The following is a 23,438-nucleotide window of genomic DNA, read 5'->3' as shown; positions in this document are numbered from 1 at the left end:
CTTGTATGCTTACTGAGATAATTTCATACACTGGCTTTTAGTACTGTGCAAAGTATAGAGACATGTCAAAGTGTAAAATGGTGAAAGATAAATGTGTAACATTTACTGGTGCGTGTGTCCATTAGGAATTTCAGTGTACAGAAAATGGTGCTACAGGTGTGGTATGGTATATCGATACCAGGAGTGGACTGATGGTGCCCACAATTTCGATGACCACACACTTCTGTCCATATACATGTGCCATTTTCTACGCAATACACTTCAGGTAGGAACCATGTTCTGTTGTTTTAATCATTTAAAACAATTACGAATACTTTATCAAAATAATATATTGTAAAGCCTTTAAATGTCATACATCAATTTCTCATCAGGCAGTAGGGAGTGCCATGGATGTGTTGGAGAAGACCTCTGGTAAAACCTATCCATCCAGGGAAAGGGTCCCTGCAGGCTTATTTAAGCTTTGAAGCACTGTCAGACCTCGGTTACACATATGCTTGTGTATCGTGCGGTTATCACCCAGTACCTGTTGTGATGGACCTTCATAAGAAGGGCGTTTTTAGCATGCCTGGTAAGTGAACACATTTATTCATTTTCTTAGTCTTACATTGTTTCAAGCACCACATATCCAGCTATGACTGTTTGGAACATGCTTACTTAAGTCTTGCTTTCCTTAGTGAGCAGCATTGAGGAACCATCTCAGACTTTTGATGGAAAGGTAAATGTTGAAAATTTCTGGGAGATGGTTTCCCTTGAAATGATCAGCCGTGGGTTGGTCCCAAGTAAGTACTGTACAGTCCGCACATTGTTCTAGGTGGGATGACAGTATTCTAGCATTTACTTTGTTTATGTAAGGAATAATTGACGACGGGCCGTTGAATTATTAGAAAAATAATGCACACCCGAGGTGGTGATGCGGCCACGACGCGAAGCGGAATAATGCACACATCGGGTGTGCATTATTTTTCTAATAATTCAACGGTCCGGAGTCAATTATTCCGCTTATACTACGGTTGCCACACCTCAAGACATTGATCAGATGATATATTTCAAGGGATTCGTCCGGTTTTTCTACTTAAATCGCTATTGTGAGTAGGATTATTTCTTCCGCATCTCATCCAACGACTCTTTTGCTAGTTCCAAAACGTCATTAGCTGTTGTTTTTTTGGTGTTTTCTTCGTGTTTTTCTCCCTCGAGTATGTCTAGCTGTTCTTCGCTGATCGTTTTATGTCTTTTGTTGTTGCTGGCTGCCTTTGATGTCCGCTTCCGTTTATGTTGTTTTTCATCTGGACTGTCTAATACTGCTGCAGCCCAGTTGTTGAAAGTTTCATATTCACCGTAAATATTAAAATTTACTTTCGGAAAATCGTCTGTCATGTTGTTGTTTTTGTTAGTCCTGTGTGCTGTATAGGTACTGTATGCTAATTTCCGTTATTAAAGTTAACTATGCGAAGTGATATGGAACTGTAATGCGGTCAAGAGAGCTGCCTGGAACTACGTTCGCCGTGCGTTTCCCTGAAAATAATTGCACACCTCAGAACGTTCGTCAGCCAATCAGATTCAAGCATTCAACGGTCCCGTAGTATAACATGGAATAATGTACTGTTATGTTAATAATATTTTCTAACATCATTTAAAGGCAACAAGTCAAACCCATTTGTCGTCCATCCCAGTTACCATAATTGGGCTCAGTGGATTGGTCCTCACACAAGAGACAGGGATGTTGTACTCAACACTGAATACAAAAAAGTGTATTCTGCTTGTAGTGCAAAGGAGGAATCTGAGTTTAACCTCACAGAGGACCGACTGACCGATGAACTTCTTAAGCTCAAGGTACTGAACTTAAGTCAATTTTTGTCAGTTTTGTCAAAGATGTGTGTTTTTGAACCACGCTAGACCAACTATACTAATGTTCATTATAGATGGAAGCTGTGCGTGCTCTGTGCCGACAGTGTGGCATAGACCCCAAAGGCTCACGGATGGACCTGGTAACGAGACTTCAACAAGAAATGAAGAACAGAGCGAGTTATGATAAGGTGTTTTCACAGATCTGGGGAGCTTCTGGTAAGTTGTGTTCTATTACTGAGGGACCGTTTTTACAGACAGTTCTTAGTTTCATTACTTAGAATGTTTGCACTCTGATTTACAGTTTCCTTAAACAGGTGGATGGGCCCTTCGTCACCTGTCCTTGTGCTGTGGCGTATGGTGCTAAGTTCAACATAAGGGCTGAGAGCCCCCAGGACTTTGCTGACCTTTTATTGTCGTTGAAACATTTTCCAAACATTGTATTATATGATTTTGCGAGAGGGTTGGCAACACACACCAACCTAAGAGATCCAGAATCATTACCCTTCAAACCTCATGGGGGTAGGTTACTTGAGCCTACTGGACAGATAAAAGTGAACTTGCCATGGCTAGTCACCAAGAAGCCAGTTCCTGATGAAAATGGCCACCCTATAACTGGATCGTCTGAGCATTATGCTCTTTATGATAGATTTAATGAGGCAAACTCAAAAGATGCCAGGGATGTCTTGCGAAAGGTGGAACTGGTCCCAGAGTTACAGTACGTGGTTGGATCAACAGCCAGTGTGCTGAACAGCTCTTTGCTGGAATGAGGAAAAACAATCATTTTCTCAACATGATGACTCCCTCATCGCATGTCTTTTTGATGCGAAATATTTTGTATCACTACAACAATGCTAGAAATTCAAGAACTATAGAAAGCATGAAGAAGAGATTGGGCAAAGGAGTGGACATACAGTTACAGGGCTAGACATAAGGATTTAGGAGGGCACAGCCACTTTGGCCTTGGCTATTCATATTTTTTCTAGGGCACAAGGCCATTAAGCCTGGGCACAAGGCCAAAATTATTTATTAGCTAGTGTGCAGTGGTATTGTTTTTTGTGAAGTCATTGACAAATTAAAAATTTTAATTTGAAAAAATGTTTTTTTCATTTATTTAAATTTCATAGGACACCTCGGGCCTTGTGGAGGAATTTTATTTCCATAAAGGATGCATTTTTTTATTTTCAAAAAAGCAGAAACTTTCCAAAAAGGCATTGGGCCAATACTGAGTCACTAATTACCAATTACTGTAATTACCAAGTTTAGACAACCTACGCAATACGACCTTCGATTTGAGACAGAATATATACAGTATATATATTTATAGATATATATATATATATAGCTTTATTTCAAAAAACAAAATCCAACAATAAAAGAGCCGTCAATATTTTTGTATTTGTTTGCTCAGAACACCCGTATTCTTTTAGTGTACAGTACATGACAATTGACTTGACGTTCGTTTTTTGCACACTGCACGCTACCAGTCCTATATCCTCCCAGCAGAGCTTGGTACTTCTCTGAGTCAAATCTGCTCTGCCTCGGCAAATGTTTTTTTACAACACCATCTGACACTTACCTGAACAAAGTAGATAATTTGCAACATTTTGCAGCAGTAGCCGCGAGTTCAGCTTGCTTTTTTTTTTACGTTCTCGATCTTTGCGAGGCATGGTGACAGCATAAGCAACAGACGACAACTACACGATGATTACCGAAGAGGACACCTATCTGTTATTCGGAAACCGTCGGATGGCTTTTCCAATCAAAAACGTAACCCCCGATGATGCACCATTTTCATTGCTGTGGCTCCATAGTAGGCTGGACGATACATACGGTACCAGCCAATCATGCGACGAACACATGATCGTATTAGTCCAGAATTCATTGCGGTTCATTCAGTAGTTGGGAATTACGAGATGTGCGGGTCGACCTCGTTTCTCGTATCGAAGGTTGGGTTCGGGTTCAGTACAGATGCATCGATTGTTGACGAGGTAAAGTGGGCCGTGTCGTGCGCAAGTCTTTTGTGTAATGAACGTTACTTTCGGTAAAAAGGGGGCATACGGCCAGACAAACATTAAAGGCAGGCCAATCTTGGCCGTAAGGTACTTCAATTTTGAGGAGGCGTGCGGCCAATTTTGAAAGGCACGACGGCCATTGGCCGCGGTGCCGCGGCTTATGTCTAGCCCTGCAGTTAAATTCCAATGGTCAGACAGTTTTGGGTATGTATTCCACCCTCATTCTAAATTATTAGTGGTAATGTCATGTTTATGTAATTTTGCTGTACGGTGCCGTGAAGTTATATTTGTCTTTTAATTGTAGGTGATTCCTCATGTTTATTTTGCAATTTGAAAGATCATAAAGCTATAACTTACAAATCTGTCAGAAATGCTAGACGGCATAACGTTGATGAGAAATGCATGCAGTACAACAGATTAACTCATTCTAAATCATTTGGTTTAAAATGTGCTTTTTTGCAGCACCAGCTGAAGCACCAGCCGAACAAGCACAAACAACAGCAACAGCACCAGCTCATGGTATGAGAACTGCAGCATCCCCTGGTATGAAGACAATATATTTTTTGAGGGCCTGGTTGTACAACTTAATAAAAACCTTAACACATCCATGTTTTTTAGAATATGTATACTTATGTATGTTTGCAGTGGCTACTTGATCTGCAGCTAAATGTATACCAACCTTCAGCCACCAGTGATGCGCGGGTCAATGTATAAACAACCCGAACCCGACCGACGTTTTCAATAACCCGCCCGCAACTCGGACCGCAAAAAAAAAAATATATATATTGTACCCGACCCGCTTCCTGACCCGCATTTTTTTTTATAGCCTAGTGTTATGTAATAAAGGCTTGATTTATTCATTTATTTCATTTCATTTTCTTAATTAAGATGCTGCATGTGTTTATCCAGTCTAATCGAAGTGTGCGTCTCTCCCCCGACTTTCCCAACAAAATCCCACCCCCTCTCAGAAAATACATAAAACTGACATTACTGAGCTATATGCGTTTAAAAGTAACCTATTAAAATGATTCAATGGCATTGCTCAGTTCAACGTGTTGGGAAATCGGGAATTTTGTCCCGCATCAGCATTTATTCAACAATTAATAACGCTCAACATTCAAAAGGTAAATAAGGATTACCTACTTGTATTAGTAGGCTTAGGCTATTTTGCCACGTGGATGCCCAATTGAAGCTCTCACAAGCACAAAATACAGGCATAGAATATGTTAATAAAGTCTTTATTAACGCATTTTAAACGAACAAAAACAGGTAGGCTAAACCAAAGACTGAGGCTACAATATCCATAAATAAATGTTCACAAATACCCATGAAAGTAAAACTGAAAACTGAAACACACAGTAAACTTAACATGGGCTAAAAAGTGCCACTTGGTTAAAAAAAAAAAAAGTAGCCTAATACAAGATAAACGCAAAATATGCATTTGTATAAATAAAATAGGCTGCATTGTTTAGCCTACACAAATATATTCATAAAACTAACACAGGAACCTAAATCAGGTACAGTAAGCCTAACTTGGGCTTAAAAGGGCAATAAGGTGCTGTTGGTGGCCTAAAACAGAAGAATAGCCTACTTATTTTTAGCTTTCCTCGCGCTGTGTAGAAATAATATTGAATCAACCGTCCCTGGGTTGAGACGGTTTCTTCTCGCCTCTATGACACGACCTGCGGAGCTGAATGTGCGCTCACTGGCTGCACTTGATGCTGGAACGCAGAGAATCCTCCTTGCCAATGCACGAAGCCTCGGGAAGGTGCGTGCCTGTCTCTCCCAAAATTCAAGCAACCGGTCCTCGTCACAGTCATCCAGCGTAAAGTGTGCAGCAAGGTACCGCTTCAATTCGTTCGTTAAGCCCACATCAGCGACATCATCGGCCCATTCAGCGAAGTCCACTCTAAGTCTTTTCTCTCTCTGACTTTCGTTAGTGACGTCTATGGAAGGTACAGTAAAATAGCATTTGTCAATAATGTCATTTACCAGCATTAAACTGAAATATCCCATTCATCATTAATAACGCAGCCACTTACCCTCGCCTGTAGATGTCTGTGGTGCTGTAGTGCTTGAAGTCTCAGGAGAGTCCGCGGCTTCAAAAGACACAGGGTATATAAGGTTGCCAATGATTTTGTGGAGATTTTTCCTTTCAGTCTTGGTCATCATTTTGAGACTTTTGTAGCGGGGGCAGAGGAAGAGGGCGATTTTGTGCGTGTCTGTGAGAATTAACTTTTGATGGAGTTGAGCAAGTGCGCGCGTACGGAGCAAAGCCATGTACTCAGGGTCTCCAAAGACTGGTTGGCAGTGTGCGCGCAGATTGTAAAACCACAGCATCACTAAATGCAGTGTCGGGTAGTCCTCTCCCTGCAACTCCTCAGATGCTTTCTTGAAAGGCTCCAAGAAATCTATCACGGTTGTGAGCGTGTTTTCATATATGCCTTCCATGCGCTCTAACTGCCCCCTGCTTTCGAGTAGCTCGTTAATTTCCCTGTATTGCTTGCTCACAGATTTGAGCATGTCAATTTTGCTGTTCCAACGAGTCTCACACTCTTGGACTAAGCCATGTGGGAGAGCTGTGCTTGCACTAGCTTTTTTAAGATATTTGACAATGCCCTTGCACGCGTCAATCATCTTTGTTACCTCCTCAATGTCAGATCCACTGAACGTATGTTTCAGAATTGTGTTCAGAACATGGGCTGCACATAGTTTCCAGTGATAATTTTTTAGGGCAGCTTTAATGTTAGAGCCCTGGTCACTCACGAGCACCACTTGATCAAATGAGATCCCGTAAGAACACAGCTGCTCATTAATCTGTTCGTGGATGTTGATTGCCGTTTTGGGCAATGTGCAATCGAATTCCACTGTGCACATAACACGGCTTGCCAGCTTCCAGTCCTCTGTGATATAATGGCACGTCAAGACAGTGTAGGACCTTCTGTTAAAATCATCAGTCCACATATCAGTCGTTATTGCAACCCCTCCATTGTCATGCACCGCTGACTTCAGAACCTCGGATAAGGCTTCTTTCTCGACCGTGGCCTGTTTTTTAGCTTGATCACAGACTGTCTGCCTATGAGGAAGCACTCCATTTGCGTCGACTGAGCCATAACGTGCTCCAATGTTGATGAGACCCTGTGCCACTTTCCTAAAACCTTCCCCCGAAACAATATCAAAGGGGCGCAGGTCTGTGCAACAAAAGTTCACGCAATAATCCACAAATTTACTCTTCACTCCAAGAGGAATTTTCGTGTGGTCAGGGCGCATAAAGGCATCTATAGTTTGTGACCTGGGTTGGCCTGACGCTGCTCTATTCGGCTGTGATGGCTTCCCGGGGTCGCACTTGTGACGCGCCATGTTGGTCGTGCCAGTTTTGTGGCTATCAAATGTGTAAATAGCATCACAAGAAGTACACATGACAAAGCCAGCACTTTGGTCATCATCTTTCATTATTTCGGCAAATGTCTCCCACACTTTGCTCTTTCTGTTTGTGTATTTGCGGAGCTTCCACTCCCCAGTCTTTACCTTTTTTCTTGCCGCCTCCATCTCTACATGCAGACTGAGCTTGTGCGTCATCTTCGCGCCAGTAATTTAGCCAATAAAGTGTAGGCTTATGTATTTCATAGAAAATTGTGTCTAGTACTACATAAATTACAAAGGTTTAATTGGCATCTTTATTTCAAACGACCTGACCGACCGCGACCCGAATATCATTAAAAATATTTTTGGATGACTCGTAACCGCGGGTGACCGCGGGTGACCGCGGGCACCCGCTCATTTCGGGTCAACCCGCGCATCACTGTCAGCCACCCTAAGAAAGTGTTATATGCTTCATAAGATGGCTCAGTATCACAGAAATGTGGTGAAACACTTATTTGGTTATAATTTTCATGCATGGTTTGATATGTATGACAGGAGATCTACCAGTGTGCAGTGATGACTGCTGGGGACTACCACATCTGGAGCACATAAGTGCCCGATCGGAAATCAGAGACTCAGAGGTGCATGTTTTATGTTTTGTTCCTCCGTATTTGTTTGCTTGTTTATATATTGATTGACTCGTTTGATTGATTGCCGCATGGGCTCTCTTAGTCGCAAATTTCCAAGGTGGTAAATGTGTTGGTCCTAACCTGTTGGCAGCTACATGTTTTCATGATCATCCATCATTAGATGTTCTCCAAGTGCTACACATGCATTAGCCACTTGTTCATACAGAAGATGTCATGGGATCCTTATAATTTAGTTTAAATGTCAGTTGAGGTATCTCATGAACTTCTGATTGGAAGTGTCCAAATCTCCTCTTTTTTTTTTAGCTTGATAATGTGCTGGATCGCACAAAACCAGCTACTGAGTTGATGGGAAAAGTAGGCATCACTGTTTTATCAAGATGGGACTTCCTAACCTTGGGATTAAAGGAACAGTTGGAAGCAAGTGTTAGTACAGAAATTATAATTCTGTGTGTTTCTAAATGGATTTTACACTGAGTCAATTGAGTGTTTACAACATGTTTTTTCTCTGGTATTACAGATTGCAAATTGTTGCTTTGAGCTAATCTGCAAAATTGCCAGGGAAAAGGTCTGTGAGAAGCTATGTAGTAGCATTAAACTAAATAAGAATGATCTATCCTTAAAAGTTTGCATCAGTTAATTTTAAGCTTTTTGTTTTGAAATGACTTAATAAATTTGTGTTATCAGGGAAATGATGTCCATGCAGTAGACGGCTATGTTGTCGCCACTTGGCATCCACCTCATCAGCAAGACCCGTTTCTAGCTCTGCCAGTAATGTTTTTTTTTCCCCTACATCTGTGCCCTTCACCCTGTTATGCATGTTCATGAGTAAAAATATTAATGTTATTAAACTTCTTTTAATTTTTGGATTAAAGGAACAGTTGGATGCAAGTGTTAGTACAGAAATTATAACCATCCTATGGTTGAATTTCTCTGTTTTGCTTTAGTATAGAAATAAGCAGTTGATTTGATGTCCTGCCTATATTCATAACAAGGACATGACTGACAAATGGAGCGTTGTCATATCGCGGCACCTTACACTGGGATATGCCGAATCTGGGTGCAGTCACAGCATCTTTAATAATTGTGTAACAGAAGCGTATAACACCAAAAATATGGCCCTGGGAAAAGTAAAAAGTACATTTATATTTATTTTCTATCACCTATAGGATGATGCAGCATCCAAAGACTGCCTCCTATTTCCTGTGTGGAAACCTGGGCACTGGGTCCTCTGCGTATGTCTTTCAGTATATTTGTCAAATCATTTTCTTTATCGCTATTGGAACATCAAATAATTTTTAAATGATCAATTTCATGTTGCATCTTAAGTGTAGCCAAATATTCTTCAAAAGTAACATTTGTCTTGTAATAATAAACAAGTTCCTGCAAATATTCTCATTTTATTCATGCATTAATATTAGTGATGCAGTTGCAAGTCAGAATTAGTTGAAAGTATTCAAACAAAGTTACAAAACGTAATACAGGAAGTTACAGGACGGCATGTGAACTTTTGATGCTGCAGTCAGACTGAATGACAAGGGTATGTTTCACACAAACACACATCTTCTGCTTCTGGACAGAGCTGTTTTATGTGATTCACCCTATATGTAAGTATGGTGTAGCGAGGACTGTAACCGGTTAGTAGAATGAGTAGCAATCACTACAGGGTGTCGGGTCAGAACAGCAATTAAATATATTCAGGTGAGTAGAGAGGTAAGGAGAGAATGTCCAGGTCCAGGAATCATCTCTGCGCTTGGTTTTAATAAAGTGCTAACAATCCTTCATACACAGGTATCGGGTGTGTGTGTGTGTGTGTGGTTTTCTACAAAGAAATAAAACAAATATATATGAATATTATTACAACAAATACAATTAAATGTCTATAAGGGAATAAACATATAACAATGTCTGCTACAATGCTAATAGCTGTAGTCGCTATGAAATGTACAACATAAATGCCCATAACAATTCTTTATAGCTACCAAATTCTTCTTATACTAAATACATAACACACAACCGATAAAACTAAGCATTACGATCAGAAATTAAGAGCTACAATAATTACTATAACGAAGGGAGTTAAACCGAGCTCCATTGCGCAGCATTAGTTGGCTAACAATTAGCTCTCCAAGTTATGCTGAAAACTGTATAATCGCAAACAACTATAAAACTCTATCACATAATTGTAAATACAACTGTAAAGCATCTACGAAATGATTATGAAGCACAAATAGTAATAATACTCACTGCCAATGGACGCACACTGTTTAATATCTCAATCGAACGATATCTGCGTCATGCCGGTACCTCTCCGAACCACGGTATGCTCAGAACAAGCATTGTTATATTCTAGTAGCCACCTCGTGGCAGAAACAAAAACTACATACAAATACATTAATGGAAGGAAACTAAAAGGCTGGGAACTAGCAATTAAGAGTCTTTTTTACAGCCGCCCCCAAATTTGGTATGCAAATTTGCCAATTAGGTATCTGTATTGTCCTGAGGTAGGGCTGGCAGCTTGATGAGACGAACAACTGGGCGAGTGTAAATCCTGTCCTTAACTTGAACCGTAGCTGTCCTCACGCGTCCGTCTGCTCCAGGTATGACAGTCTTTACTGTCCCTACTTGCCAGAGAGCTCTTGGTGTCTGCTGATCAACAATGAGCACTATAGTGCCTACACCGATGTCTTCTTTCTCTGTCTGCCACTTCTGCCTGACTTGTAAGGTGGGAAGAAAGTGGCGGATGTAATGTTTCCAGAAGTGATCCGTTAAAACTTGAGAATGACGCCACCTTCTCCGACTCAACAGTTCGGACTCGGGATAGACCACTTGTGGAAGGGAGGAGTCTGGCCACCCCATTAGCAGAGAGTTGGGAGTGACAGGGTCTGGGTCTGCGAGGTCAGAGGAAACGTAGCCCAAGGGCTTAGAGTTGAGAATGCCCTCTATTTCGATAAGGACTGTCATTAACACCTCCTCTCGCACTGTCTGAACTCCTAGAGTGATGCGGAGGGCGTTCTTTACTGATCTCACCTCTCGCTCCCATGACCCACCAAAATGTGGAGCATTTGGGGGATTAAAGCGTAAGCGAATCTGTTGAGCAGCAAGTCTGTCCTTAACTGATGGTTCCATGGCACTGAAGGCTTCATGAAGCTCCTTGCTTCCACCTTTGAAATTAGTACCTTGGTCTGAGAGGATTTCGTAAGGCTTTCCTCTTCGAGCCATAAAACGTCTGAGTGACATTAGGAACGAATTGGTATCTATGTTCGGTAGGAGGTCTAGATGGATAGCTCGAGTCGTAAGGCACTTATACAAGATACCCCACCTTTTCTCAGTGCGTCGTCCCACTTTTACAAGCATAGGACCGAAACAATCGACCCCTGTTGAATAGAAAGCAGGTCGGTAAAGACGCAAACTGGAAGGGGGTAGATCGGCCATCCTTGGGACTTGAGGACTACCTCTCCATTTCCTGCAGTTCACACAGTTATGCTGGTGCTTCTTGACAGCTTCTCTGCCTCTCAGCAGCCAGTATTTCCTACGCAGCTCAGCAAAAACACGTTCTACTCCTGGGTGGTTCAGCTGATTATCATAATGCTGGATCAGGAGCTTGGAGATTGGGTGAGAGGACGAAAGGAGAATGGGATGTAGCATGTCTGAGCTTATGCTTTCACATCGACGGAGTCTACCTCCAACACGGATTAGGCCTGAAGTTTGGTCATATTCAGGGGCAAGTGTGAGTATTCGGCTAGTAGATGGAAGAGCCTTGCCAGATTTAAGTAGTGTCATCTCTTCAGAGAAGTCCTTTATCTGTGCATACCTGAAAAGGGCTAACTCAGCCTTTTGATAATCTTCAGCAGTGAGAGCCTTGTCACTGGCTGCCCCATTTGATGCTCGTGCAGTAGCTTCTAGTAACTCCTGAAAGGTATTAAACTGCTGGATGTCAGGTAAAGTTGGATCTGGTAAACAAGCCGTCAATCCACAGAACACCGTGCTCCTCAATTCCTCTGTTTCTTCTGTAAGTTGGCCAGCGGGTACAGCAGGCCAATGGTCAGACGACTGCAGAAGAAAAGAGGGTCCATGAGTCCAACGACTTGTTCCGGAGAGTTGGGATAATGTTTTCCCTCTTGTGATATCATCGGCTGGGTTAGTAGCTGAATCAACATAGCGCCAGGTTCTGATGTCAGCTAATTCCTGTATCTCTGCGACCCTTGTACCTACAAACACTTTATATCTGCAGGAATCGGATTGAAGCCAGTTGAGAACAGTGGTGGAATCGGTCCAGTATACCACCTCTTGGATCTTGATTGTGAGTTCTTTGAGCAGCACTGAAGCTAACTGGGCTCCAGTTAAAGCACCACACAGCTCAAGTCGAGGTATTGATACTTGCTTCTTTGGCGCAACTCTGGATCTGGCAGCTAAAAATGCCACTTGGACTTGTTCATCGCTACTGACACTGCGTAGATACGCCACAGATCCATAAGCGCGTTCAGATGCATCACAAAACACATGAATGGTCTGACTGATGGTACCACGGTCTGTGTTGTTGCCAATGTAGCATCTGGGTATGGTGATCTGGGACAACTGAGTAAGCTCTTCTGCCCATGACTTCCAAGCTTGGAGCAGATCTTCAGGGAGATTGGGGTCATCCCAACCTCTTTTCTTGTCCCAAAGATGCTGCACAATGATCTTGGCTCTGGTAGTGTACGGAATAATATATCCTAAAGGATCGTATTGCTGGGCAAGAAGACGGTAAATGTTGCGCATTATTGGTTCAGGACATTCACTGTTTCGCTGCTTATAGCAAAGTGTGTCTGACTTACAATGCCACATCAGTCCAAGCGTACGCTCTTGAGGGTCAGCTGTTTGTTGTGTGAACCAGAGTGTGTTGTTCTCTGACCTTGATTCTTTGGGCAGGTGTTCAATGACAGCAGGAACATTGCTGGCCCATTGTCTGAGCTCAAATCCTCCTTCCAAGAGTAACATGTGCAGTCGACTCACCAGATGCTTGGCCTGATGTTCTGACTGGAGGCTCTGCAAACAGTTATCAACATAGAAGCAGCGTTCTACTGACAGACGAGCGTCCTCATCTGGTGCAGTGTTTCTCTGGACATGAGTTTGTAGAGCAAAGGTGGCACAACATGGACTGCACGTCGTGCCAAAGGGGAGTACTTGCCACTCATAGATGGTAGGTTCCTGGTCCATCTTGACATTGCGCCACAGAAAACGAAGGAAGGGTTTATCCTCATCCAGCAGGCGGACCTGATGGAACATTCCCTTCACATCACTGCTAATGGCTACTGGGTGTTCTCGAAATCTAAGGAGAACTCCCAGGAGACTAGCTCCAATCATGGGCCCAGGAAGTAGGTGATCGTTGAGGCTCTGACCATTGAAGATGAAGGAACAATTGAAAACTATTCGATGCTTCCCATTATGATGAACAATGTGGTGTGGAATAAACCATGAATAGTTGCTCTCCTTTGCACTGTTTGAGGATATGGCTTTGACATAACCAGTATCAATGAGCTTGTGGATTTCTTTGCAGTAGATGGCGGCTTTCTCTGGGTCACTAACCAACCATTTTTCTGTCCCACGTAGCTGTGGCAAGACTGCTTCTTTGGCTGCATGGAGAAGGGGGAGATTCCCTTTCCATAATAATGGAGTTGCATATCTGTTCACACCATCGACCATTACTCTCGTGGTCTTCTCCTCTAATATGTGGACTGCCTCTGTATCTTGTTTCGACCTGGTGATCAACCGCTCACTCCTGTATGGCAATGTATCTAACTGCCACAACTTCTCCACATGACCCAGGAGCTCAGCTTCTGGAGAGTTACATTTAGTGAAGAGACACTGCTGTGAGGATAAGTGATGGTGTAAGAGACTTGTGGGGCCCTGTAAAGTCCATCCTAATCTGGTGTGAATTGCTGCAGGCCCACCTGGTGGACCGAGACGTACCGGTTCTACTGGCGTAACTAGATGTGGGTAATCTGACCCAATTAGAAGTAATGGCTGGGCATCTTTAATGCTCGTCAGTGGAATGTCTCTGAGATAGCGATACTTCTCCTGCAGAGCATCGACTGGGTAGGTATGGCAGGCTAGGTTTAGCTCTTTGGCCGTGAAAACTTTGTTGATCTGGTATGACTTACCAGGTTGTGAGGCGGGAGCTACTAATAAGGAGACTGTGGCACCATGGATGGTGCAGACTTCTTGCCGAACCGTGCGGAGTGTGAGATCTTCAGGTTTCCCTTGAAGGCCCAGGCAAACAGCAGCATCATGTAGTAGTATTGTGCGCTCTGATCCATCGTCCAAGATCGCGTAGGTCTCCAGTACCTTTGGACCGCTCCGGAGGATGACACGAATCAACTTAAGCAACACTTGGCTACCGTTAGTTGGCCGATCGAGATACAGAGCCTCTGATACAGAACTCACTAGGCATGTGCTTGGCTCGGGTGCTTGGGGTTTACTAGTTGCTGCGGTGATATGGCCGGCATTAACCTCATGTAGGATATCCAGATGTTTCCTCTCGCACTGTTTACACTTGGCTTTGAGGTTGCACCTGGCAGCCTGATGTTCCCGGCCGCAGCGCCAGCATCGATAGTTTGCTTTAATCCACTCTGTCCTCTGCTCCACTGAGAGGAGCTTGAAGTTGCTGCACTGGTTCAGATAATGCTGCTCAGTATTGCAGAAAGGACAGTATTTCTTTAGCTTGTCTTGTGGGATCTCTTTAACAGCTGGAGTCTTATCTGTTCTCACCTTTGACTGAGTGGACTCGCTGCCGAGTAGAATAGCTGTAGTTCTTTGTGATTTGTAGTCAAAACGTCGACTCTTGGGCGGAGGTTGTTTCTCTCTGGTGGAGGTACTGCTCTGCTGATTATCACTAACCTGATCTCGTACCTCGTACTCAAGCCAATCAGCCAGATGAAGCAGGGTGGGAACTGGAGTCTTAATGGGATTCACAAATCTATGAAAGTATGCTCTTAGGTCATGTGGCAACTTAGCTAAGAGGCGAGAGACATGTGAGCCACATCTCAGTTCTGTCCATCCTTGGCTTCCAAGTTGTTGCAGCATTCCCACTAAGGCACGAATTTGAAGGGCAAATGACTTAAACGCTTTAATGTCCCCAGTTAGGATATTAGGTCCATCCATCAGATCAGAAATCCTCTTCAGGGCCAGCTGCTGCGGTTGACCGTACATCTCTGTGAGTGCCCTCATAGTGTCTGTAAATGGAAATGGACTGTTACTGTAGGAGTCGGCTATCAGTAGCGCCTCTTCGCACTTAAGATGATCGGTGAGTATTTGAAACTTAAAGTGCTCTGGAGCAGCATGCGGGAGTAGGTTATCCAGAGCTAGTTTCAATCGGGCGAACTCACGTGGATCTTCAGACTTAAAGTCAGGGATAGTTGGTTTGGGACCGCAGTAGGACTCTAAAACTGGGGGTTTGCCATAGGAATAATCAAAACGTGGGGGATATTGCTGCTCAGGCGAGTATCTGCCTCCCCTGCGTTCCTCTCTGTCATATCTATAGCGTGATGCATAACAATCATCAGGGTAACCTCTGTTGTCAGGAGAGGATCCCCTGTCATGCTTATAGTAATGGCTGTTATGACGAGCTCTCAGATTGCTTGTTTGGTAGGGCTTCGTAGGACCATAATCATCACTGTGGTCTGGATGACTTGGCTTAGGTGGAGGGATACTATAGCGGCGGTGATATCTGTCATTGTGGTGATAGGGCTCGTTATAACGATTATAGTCATCATCATACTTGGGATGATACTTGGCTTCTGTATTGACTGCTACTTTAGAACTTGGCCATGTGCTATCACTTGACTTATCACGAGCTTTACTATGTGGCTTACCGTCTTTGTGAGATGACAACTCACAACTGGTTCTGGACGATCATCATTTTCTAAATCCAGAGGCTTGGATTGGGAGCATGGAGACGAGCTTCGAGATGTCACTGGAGATGTTTCATCCTTATCGATCAATCCTGCCTCCTGCAAATGGTGACTGAGATCCTCAATACAGTGACGTCTGCGCCATTGGGGAGATGGAGGAACATCATCACACACTAGTGGGGCACCTACGGACTGACGTGGGTCTGTGTGACCACTAGATGGCGTCAGCTTGATCATAGGTGCTGGTGTAGTAGATCTGTCCTGATCTCTGCGCTTGGACGGTGACTGGGGCTGTGAGGCCTGCCTAGGAAAGTGCTGGATCATGTCTGTAAGACGCTGGACCTCTCTGCGTAGTTGGTGACTTTCCTCTCTCACATTTCGAAGATATCTGTACACTTGAGATGAAGACGTATGTTCACCCTTAGAGACATGGTGGCTCGGGGTGTAGCCGACTTCATAGTCTTGGAGATATGATGGCAGGTGCCTTGATCTTTGTGGTCGTTCAACATCTCTGGCATCTCTCTCATGTGACATGGACATATTGACTGTAATGGTTGCTCGAAATCCGGCTCGAAGGACCAAAATGTAGCGAGGACTGTAACCGGTTAGTAGAATGAGTAGCAATCACTACAGGGTGTCGGGTCAGAACAGCAATTAAATATATTCAGGTGAGTAGAGAGGTAAGGAGAGAATGTCCAGGTCCAGGAATCATCTCTGCGCTTGGTTTTAATAAAGTGCTAACAATCCTTCATACACAGGTATCGGGTGTGTGTGTGTGTGTGTGGTTTTCTACAAAGAAATAAAACAAATATATATGAATATTATTACAACAAATACAATTAAATGTCTATAAGGGAATAAACATATAACAATGTCTGCTACAATGCTAATAGCTGTAGTCGCTATGAAATGTACAACATAAATGCCCATAACAATTCTTTACAGCTACCAAATTCTTCTTATACTAAATACATAACACACAACCGATAAAACTAAGCATTACGATCAGAAATTAAGAGCTACAATAATTACTATAACGAAGGGAGTTAAACCGAGCTCCATTGCGCAGCATTAGTTGGCTAACAATTAGCTCTCCAAGTTATGCTGAAAACTGTATAATCGCAAACAACTATAAAACTCTATCACATAATTGTAAATACAACTGTAAAGCATCTACGAAATGATTATGAAGCACAAATAGTAATAATACTCACTGCCAATGGACGCACACTGTTTAATATCTCAATCGAACGATATCTGCGTCATGCCGGTACCTCTCCGAACCACGGTATGCTCAGAACAAGCATTGTTATATTCTAGTAGCCACCTGGTGGCAGAAACAAAAACTACATACAAATACATTAATGGAAGGAAACTAAAAGGCTGGGAACTAGCAATTAAGAGTCTTTTTTACATATGGTGTCTGCTGTTAGTGGTGATTTCCCTTGTCCATCCTGCTAGTGTGGATTGTGATACTTTGTGAAGTGAGCCATTTATGGATCAAATGCACAGATTCGCAAATGTTACCATCAACAGTTCACATTATGTACTTTACAGGTCCTGATGCCAAAACATTTCAGGATTTATCAGCTGGATTCAGCTAACCCTAATGGTTATGGGAACAAACAACATTTAACCATTTCCAGGTTTAATTTTTACACTCGTAATAGGAACTGTTCAATGTTCCTCATGGAATGCAGTTCTGAAAAAAGATGTTCATTGTTCCTCATAACATTCTGTTCTGAAGGTTGGTATTTGTGTTCTGCATGATGTTCCACATGTTCTTTTTCTGCATGTTATAAAAGTCATAGACAGCTGCCCTTCAAAGTATCATTGATGCAAATATTATTGGCAAATTTGTCTATTTTTGTTTGACCTTCAAATATATGGCTGTTGTCCATGGCTTCAGGAATGGGTGGTGGTTGTGTGTTATGCTGATGTTCAATGCAAGTTCTGCAACATAGCACTCTGCCTATAGAGTGGCCTGCAGTATGATACAAGATATCTGAATGTTTCATCTTCACCTTTTCATCTTTTAAAGCTCAATTGCAACACGGCTAATCCCAGGGCACTGGAAGATCATCAAACATAAGGTACATACACCCATGTTTTTCTTTCTTTATTCCTTGTTAAGTGGTGGTATGTTAACCATTCTTAAAATGATTTATTGGATAGGACATTCCAGCCCAGATGGAGGTTGATGACTGTGGTGTTTTCATGATAATGGCAAATTATAATTTAACAGATTATGGGGTGTGTAAATGAAGCATTTGCGATGTAGATAGTCCAGTTATGTATACTTCAATCAAAAATTCTGAATGGTCGATATCAGTCACACACTAGTATTTTTAATATTCTTAATTGTATACTTCAGTACGCATTATACATGGCACTGGGCTGGCCATTTGATTTCAATCAGGTAATAACCTAAATTCTGACTTTCGTAGGGGTATTTGTCTAGTAAGAATTTAAACTGCATTCTCAACTTTGTCTTCCATCTGTTAGCATGACATTCCGCAGCTGCGGAGATGGCGATGTCTTTTGTTTTTTGGAAAACTTGTCACCTATGAAGCTGTTTAATATACATTCAGACTGCTCCTGACACGTAGCCAATACTGCCTCTTAGGACAACGAGCTGTTATGTGCCAGGAGAGGCCAGTGAGTGTAATGAGATTGAGGAACCTGCGAGGTATGACTGTATAGCTGAATCTGCCTTAGGGTACCTCTGTGTGCATCTGGTCCCATTTAAAATAATTATCTATAGTACCTGATAAGCTTAATTTTTGATAACATGTTACATTTGTTCGGTTTAATTGGAAACCATTTAACAATTGGCAACCATTTCATGTAATAAAGTTGTCGTTGTTTATGGGTGTGTAGTGGAAATTTACCACCAAGCATGGTGTCCGATGGTTACTAAGGAAGTTAGGCTGCAAAATAAGGTTGCTATGCTTGAAGAAACAGATGCAAGAGACTGGGGAGGGGGTTTAAGACCTTACCCATGTTAAGCTAGACAAGAGATGAATTTTTATTCTATATATGGTAAATATAAGATGCTTGTGCTAGACGAAAAGCTTGTCCTGGGCATAGAATGTGCAAAAGCAGACTACACGCTGTGTAAAGAAGTGCTTCCTTAAATCCAGTTTGAAATGTTCTCCCGCTAATTTCCACCTATGGCCACGAGATCTTGTATTTGAACTAATGCTGAAGTACCTATTCGGTTGAACAGCATCCAAACCTGTTAGAATCTTATAGACATGGATCATGTCCCCCCTCAGTCTCCTTTGCTTGAGGCTGAACAGATTTAGCTCAAATAACCTTTCCTCGTATGACATTCCTCTAAGACCAGGAATCATTCTTGTGGCCCTACGCTGCATCTTGGGGGCTCGTCCGGGATTCGGTTGCACAGGGACCGCCAGGACCATCAGAAGGACGCGAGTCCTAGAAGGACGACGAGGTACCCGTCTGGAGTCGAGGACAGAGATTTTTAGCCTGAGCCATCGCAGTTCCTGAGGCCTGCGGTCCCACATCACTCCGATCGGACTAAAAGGTAGGACAAATTTTGTGGAATAGAAAATTTGTTGCGGAATCTTTCTGAAGGTAAAGAAATATCCAGGTTTTCGACTGGGAGAGTCGTAAAATATCCAGGTTCGACTGGGAGAGTCGTAAAATATCCAGGTTCGACTGAGAGAGTCGTAAAATATCTGTATCACGTCCGGCGAGATGTGAAATGTGTTTTGTCTGCAGACTAGATAAAATAAGATTGTATGAATGTAAGGTGCACGGTATGAATGTGTAAGGCTTGTGGTTTGGATGAGTGTGCCGAGTGTGAAATTAGAAACCTGACAAGTAAAGAATATCAAATAAATGAGCTCATAAGTATTAAAAAAAATTAAGCAGAAATTAAGGTGTAAAAGGTTCCGCAAACATATAGTTTAACGGAGAGGCTGAGACAAAGACCTCCGTGTGCTGTGGATTATCCCCACGACTGCTTTGTCCCTATTATCAGAACTGCACCACGAATTGAGATTTATGTTACTGGGATGTGCATTTGGCATACATAAATTATACAAATATAACTGTTTTGTGATAAGTCTTTTGTAAAAGTCTGCATTGTTGCAATGAAGAACTTGCTTTGCAAAATAACAAAGGCATAGAAGTTTTCTACTGTGTGATGATTTTAATATATATATATATTCTTTCCCTGCAAAGAAAACAAGTTTACCTTCTTTTTCTTTTTTTTTTTTCTTTATGCAAAGAAGACTGGCTTGTCTAACATATTCTGTGCATGTTTGTTAAGTAACCTATCTTAAAAAAAAAAAAAAAAATCAGTACTGAAAGTCTGGTGCGACAAAATGGGAAATAGCAGTAGCAAGTCAAATTGGGCTCCTGATCCGGCTTATGATCCGGAAGGTGAAACAGCATTTGAAAGGGAAATAAGGGTTTACTACGGGGTAAAACATGTACGGAAGCAGTAGAGGAAAGATGTGTGAAATGTGGGCGTAAAGGACAGGTGGCAAGTGGCCAAGAGATGGGTATTTCGACCCAGCGAAAATAAGGATGGTAAGAAGAAAGATAAAGAAGCGAGAAGGCTGTTGTGGATGTTGTAGAAGTACTGAAGGTGAAGAAGAATGTTTGGAAATGTGGGAAAATGTGGCAAGTCAGATCGAAATTGAGGCTGAGAGACGCAAGAATGAGGGAATCATGAAAAAAATAGGCGAGGAAAAAGCAAAGGCAGTCCAAGCACAACAAAGTCTGAATATGTTGTTAAGAGAAAGAAGATAGAGGCAAAGGCAAGTGCGTCTGTCGTGCGAAAAAAGAAAGCGGAAGACAGCTGCATCTACCCACCCCTCCCTTCGGCGCCGCCAGCTCCCCCTGCTCAGGAAATCCTGCCACCTCCAGCGAGACAGGATCCGCCTTATCTAGCTCTGATTTAAAGGAACCCATGGTTTTAGCTTCCGCTACACTAGCAGGAAGACTATTCCATACTCTAACTACACGCTGTGTAAAGAAGTGCTTCCTCAAATTTGTTTTAAAATGTTCTCCCGCTAATTTCCACTTATGGGCACAAGTTCTAGTATTTAGACTAATATTGAAATAGTCATTTGGCTGAACAGCATCCAGACCCGTTAGAATCTTATAGACCTGAATCATATCCCCCCTTAGTCTCCTTTGCTCAAGGCTAAACAGATTCAGTTCCGCTAACCTCTCCTCATAAGACATTCCTCTAAGACCAGGAATCATTCTCGTAGCTCTTCGTTGCACCTTTTCTAAGGCAGCAATGTCCTTCTTGAGGTATGGTGACCAAACCTGCACACAGTATTCTAGGTGGGGTCTTACCAAGGAATTATATAAGTGTAACATCACCTCTCTGGACTTAAACTCCACACACCTAGCGATATAACCCAACATTCTGTTGGCCTTTTTTATTGCTTCCCCACACTGGCGAGAGTGGGACATGGAAGCATCAACATACATACCGAGATCTTTCTCGTATTCAGCTACCTTTATTTCAGTGGAACCCATAAAATATCTGTACTTTATATTTCTGCTCCCTGCATGGATTACCTTACATTTATCTGTGTTAAATTTCATCTGCCAAGTATCAGCCCATTCGCTAATTAAATCCAGATCCCGTTGAAGCCTCTCTGCTGCTAGATCAGTATCTGCTACACCGCCCACCTTGGTGTCGTCTGCAAATTTAACCAGTTTACTGTATGTATTTGTGTCAATATCATTAATGTAAATTAGGAACAATAGTGGTCCTAAAATTGAACCCTGCGGTACCCCACTATGAACGGAGGCCCACTGTGTCATTGTGCCTCTAATAACTACTCGCTGCTTCCTGTCAGTCAGCCAGTTTTCGATCCAAGCTGCCACAGTTCCTAAAATTACTGCAGCTTTAAGCATGTGTATGTTTTAAAACCACCAAAATCAATAGACCAATAAACATCATTAGGAATTACCTCTATGCTGTACTGCATGTCTCACATGGTTCTGAATGTGTGTTGTAAATTTGAATTGTTGGTCAGTTGCATAAGTGCAGCATGGGCATCTGAACACACCATCTAGGCAAAACCTTGTTGCATCAGGACTGGCCTGTGTGGGGGTAGAAGCAGGAGGGTGGACAGAGTACGTGACAGGAAAATATATCTGCAAGACATTAAGCAACTGCAAGAAGATAGACAGTCTAACACCTATAACCACAAAAGTTATATTTATGCCAAGTATGCAATTAGGTTCTGAGAACACCTGTAAACAACAAGGGTTCTAAGAACTTAGAAATAAGCTGAGATGGAAATGTACCAGCTCTGCTGATTATGCTTTCGCTTTTGAGCAACACCAGAACAAGGAAGTAACTAAGCACAATGCAGGTATATAACACACAGTAAAGCTTTACTGGCCAGAACACGCTGAGCTGACACACTGGGGGTGTGTAGGCAGTCTGTTCCCGAGCCGGCTCGCATTAAAGCAATAAGAGGCATTAACAATAGAATGCATTACTGAATAAAGGAGTATTAATAAAAGTAACACTGAGAGTCTCCCTGTGTGATCTCTTCTCATCCGGACCCGGTGGAGCATCGTACTCCAACAATTTGGGGGCTCGTCCGGGATGAGAAGGACACCATCATTCGGCTAAAGTGGACAAGGCTTGACTGGACACGGAAGTATACAGGGTACCCAAGTAAAAAGGTAAGCAGAGCCTGTTTTATCGAAATCTGCATATTGAACATACTAAAAAAGTATTCTGATGTGTCCTATCGGTCTGTCTGTCTGAATTTACGGAGACTTAAAGTGTTAGAGACGTGATTGTAGACAATTTCAGAAGGGAAGACGGTGATAATTTCAGAAGGGAAGACGGTGAAATCCTTGGTTTGGCAATCCCCCTACTAGTCGACGGGCGGTAGTGCACTGGACAGGGTCCAGTGGGCTGGGTTAAAATCCCGGGGGTAGGATCCCCGAAAAGTAAAGGGATGAGGAGTCAGGGACAGAGGTCCCTAAAAGTCTGAGTCAGAATCTCGGAAAAGTAAAGGGATGAGAAGTCAGGGACAGAGGTCCCTAAAAGTCTGAGTCAGAATCTCGGAAAAGTAAAGGGATGAGGAGTCAGGGACAGAGGTCCCTAAAAGTCTGAGTCAGAATCTCGGAAAAGTAAAGGGATGAGGAGTCAGGGACAGAGGTCCCTAAAAGTCTGAGTCAGAATCTCGGTAAAGAGGGATGAAAAATTAGGGACAAAGGGTCCCTAAAGTTCTGAATTAAGGTCTTGGGGTAGAATCCCCGAAAGGTATATATACACGAGGGGAGAATAAGCAGTAAGTCTGGAGAAACTGTAACAGTAAGAAGTGTGGGTGGAAAAATCGTATGGAAGAATATACAGCATTATTGGACGAGTCAGAAAAAGTAAAATGGACGGTGAATTCAATAGGGAATTGGACGACGGAGGCTGGGGAAATAGTCCCAAACGCCCATGGAAAACTCTGTCAGATCAAATGAAACTTATGGAGGTGACGATATCGGAAGAAGTAGGCGAAAAGGATAGGGAAAAGGTGGTGGCAGATGCCAGGGAAAGAATGATGAGAGTAATTAGATGTGCAGGGTATAAGCCAGAGGATAGACGATCTTTAGGAGAATTACTCTGGTTACAGGAAAAAGAACACGGAAGGCAGGTAAAGGAAGCAGTC

At 42.6% G+C, this 23,438-nt stretch overlaps 2 long non-coding RNA genes across 2 annotated transcripts; both read left to right on the top strand.

Moving 5' to 3' along the window:
- Positions 1-389: 389 nt before the first annotated feature.
- Positions 390-2,763, top strand: LOC140586378 (uncharacterized). The gene is made up of 5 exons (XR_011988198.1): positions 390-568; positions 675-715; positions 1,637-1,830; positions 1,920-2,061; positions 2,701-2,763. It is a non-coding gene; the product is annotated as an uncharacterized lncRNA (long non-coding RNA).
- A 1,267-nt stretch (positions 2,764-4,030) lies between these two features.
- Positions 4,031-7,863, top strand: LOC140586379 (uncharacterized). The gene is made up of 3 exons (XR_011988199.1): positions 4,031-4,061; positions 4,320-4,376; positions 7,776-7,863. It is a non-coding gene; the product is annotated as an uncharacterized lncRNA (long non-coding RNA).
- The last annotated feature ends 15,575 nt before the right edge of the window (positions 7,864-23,438 follow it).

This window comes from Paramormyrops kingsleyae, unplaced genomic scaffold (genome assembly GCF_048594095.1).
Source record: "Paramormyrops kingsleyae isolate MSU_618 unplaced genomic scaffold, PKINGS_0.4 ups47, whole genome shotgun sequence".
Lineage (NCBI taxonomy): Eukaryota > Metazoa > Chordata > Actinopteri > Osteoglossiformes > Mormyridae > Paramormyrops > Paramormyrops kingsleyae.
This window is presented reverse-complemented; position numbering and strand designations above follow the sequence as displayed.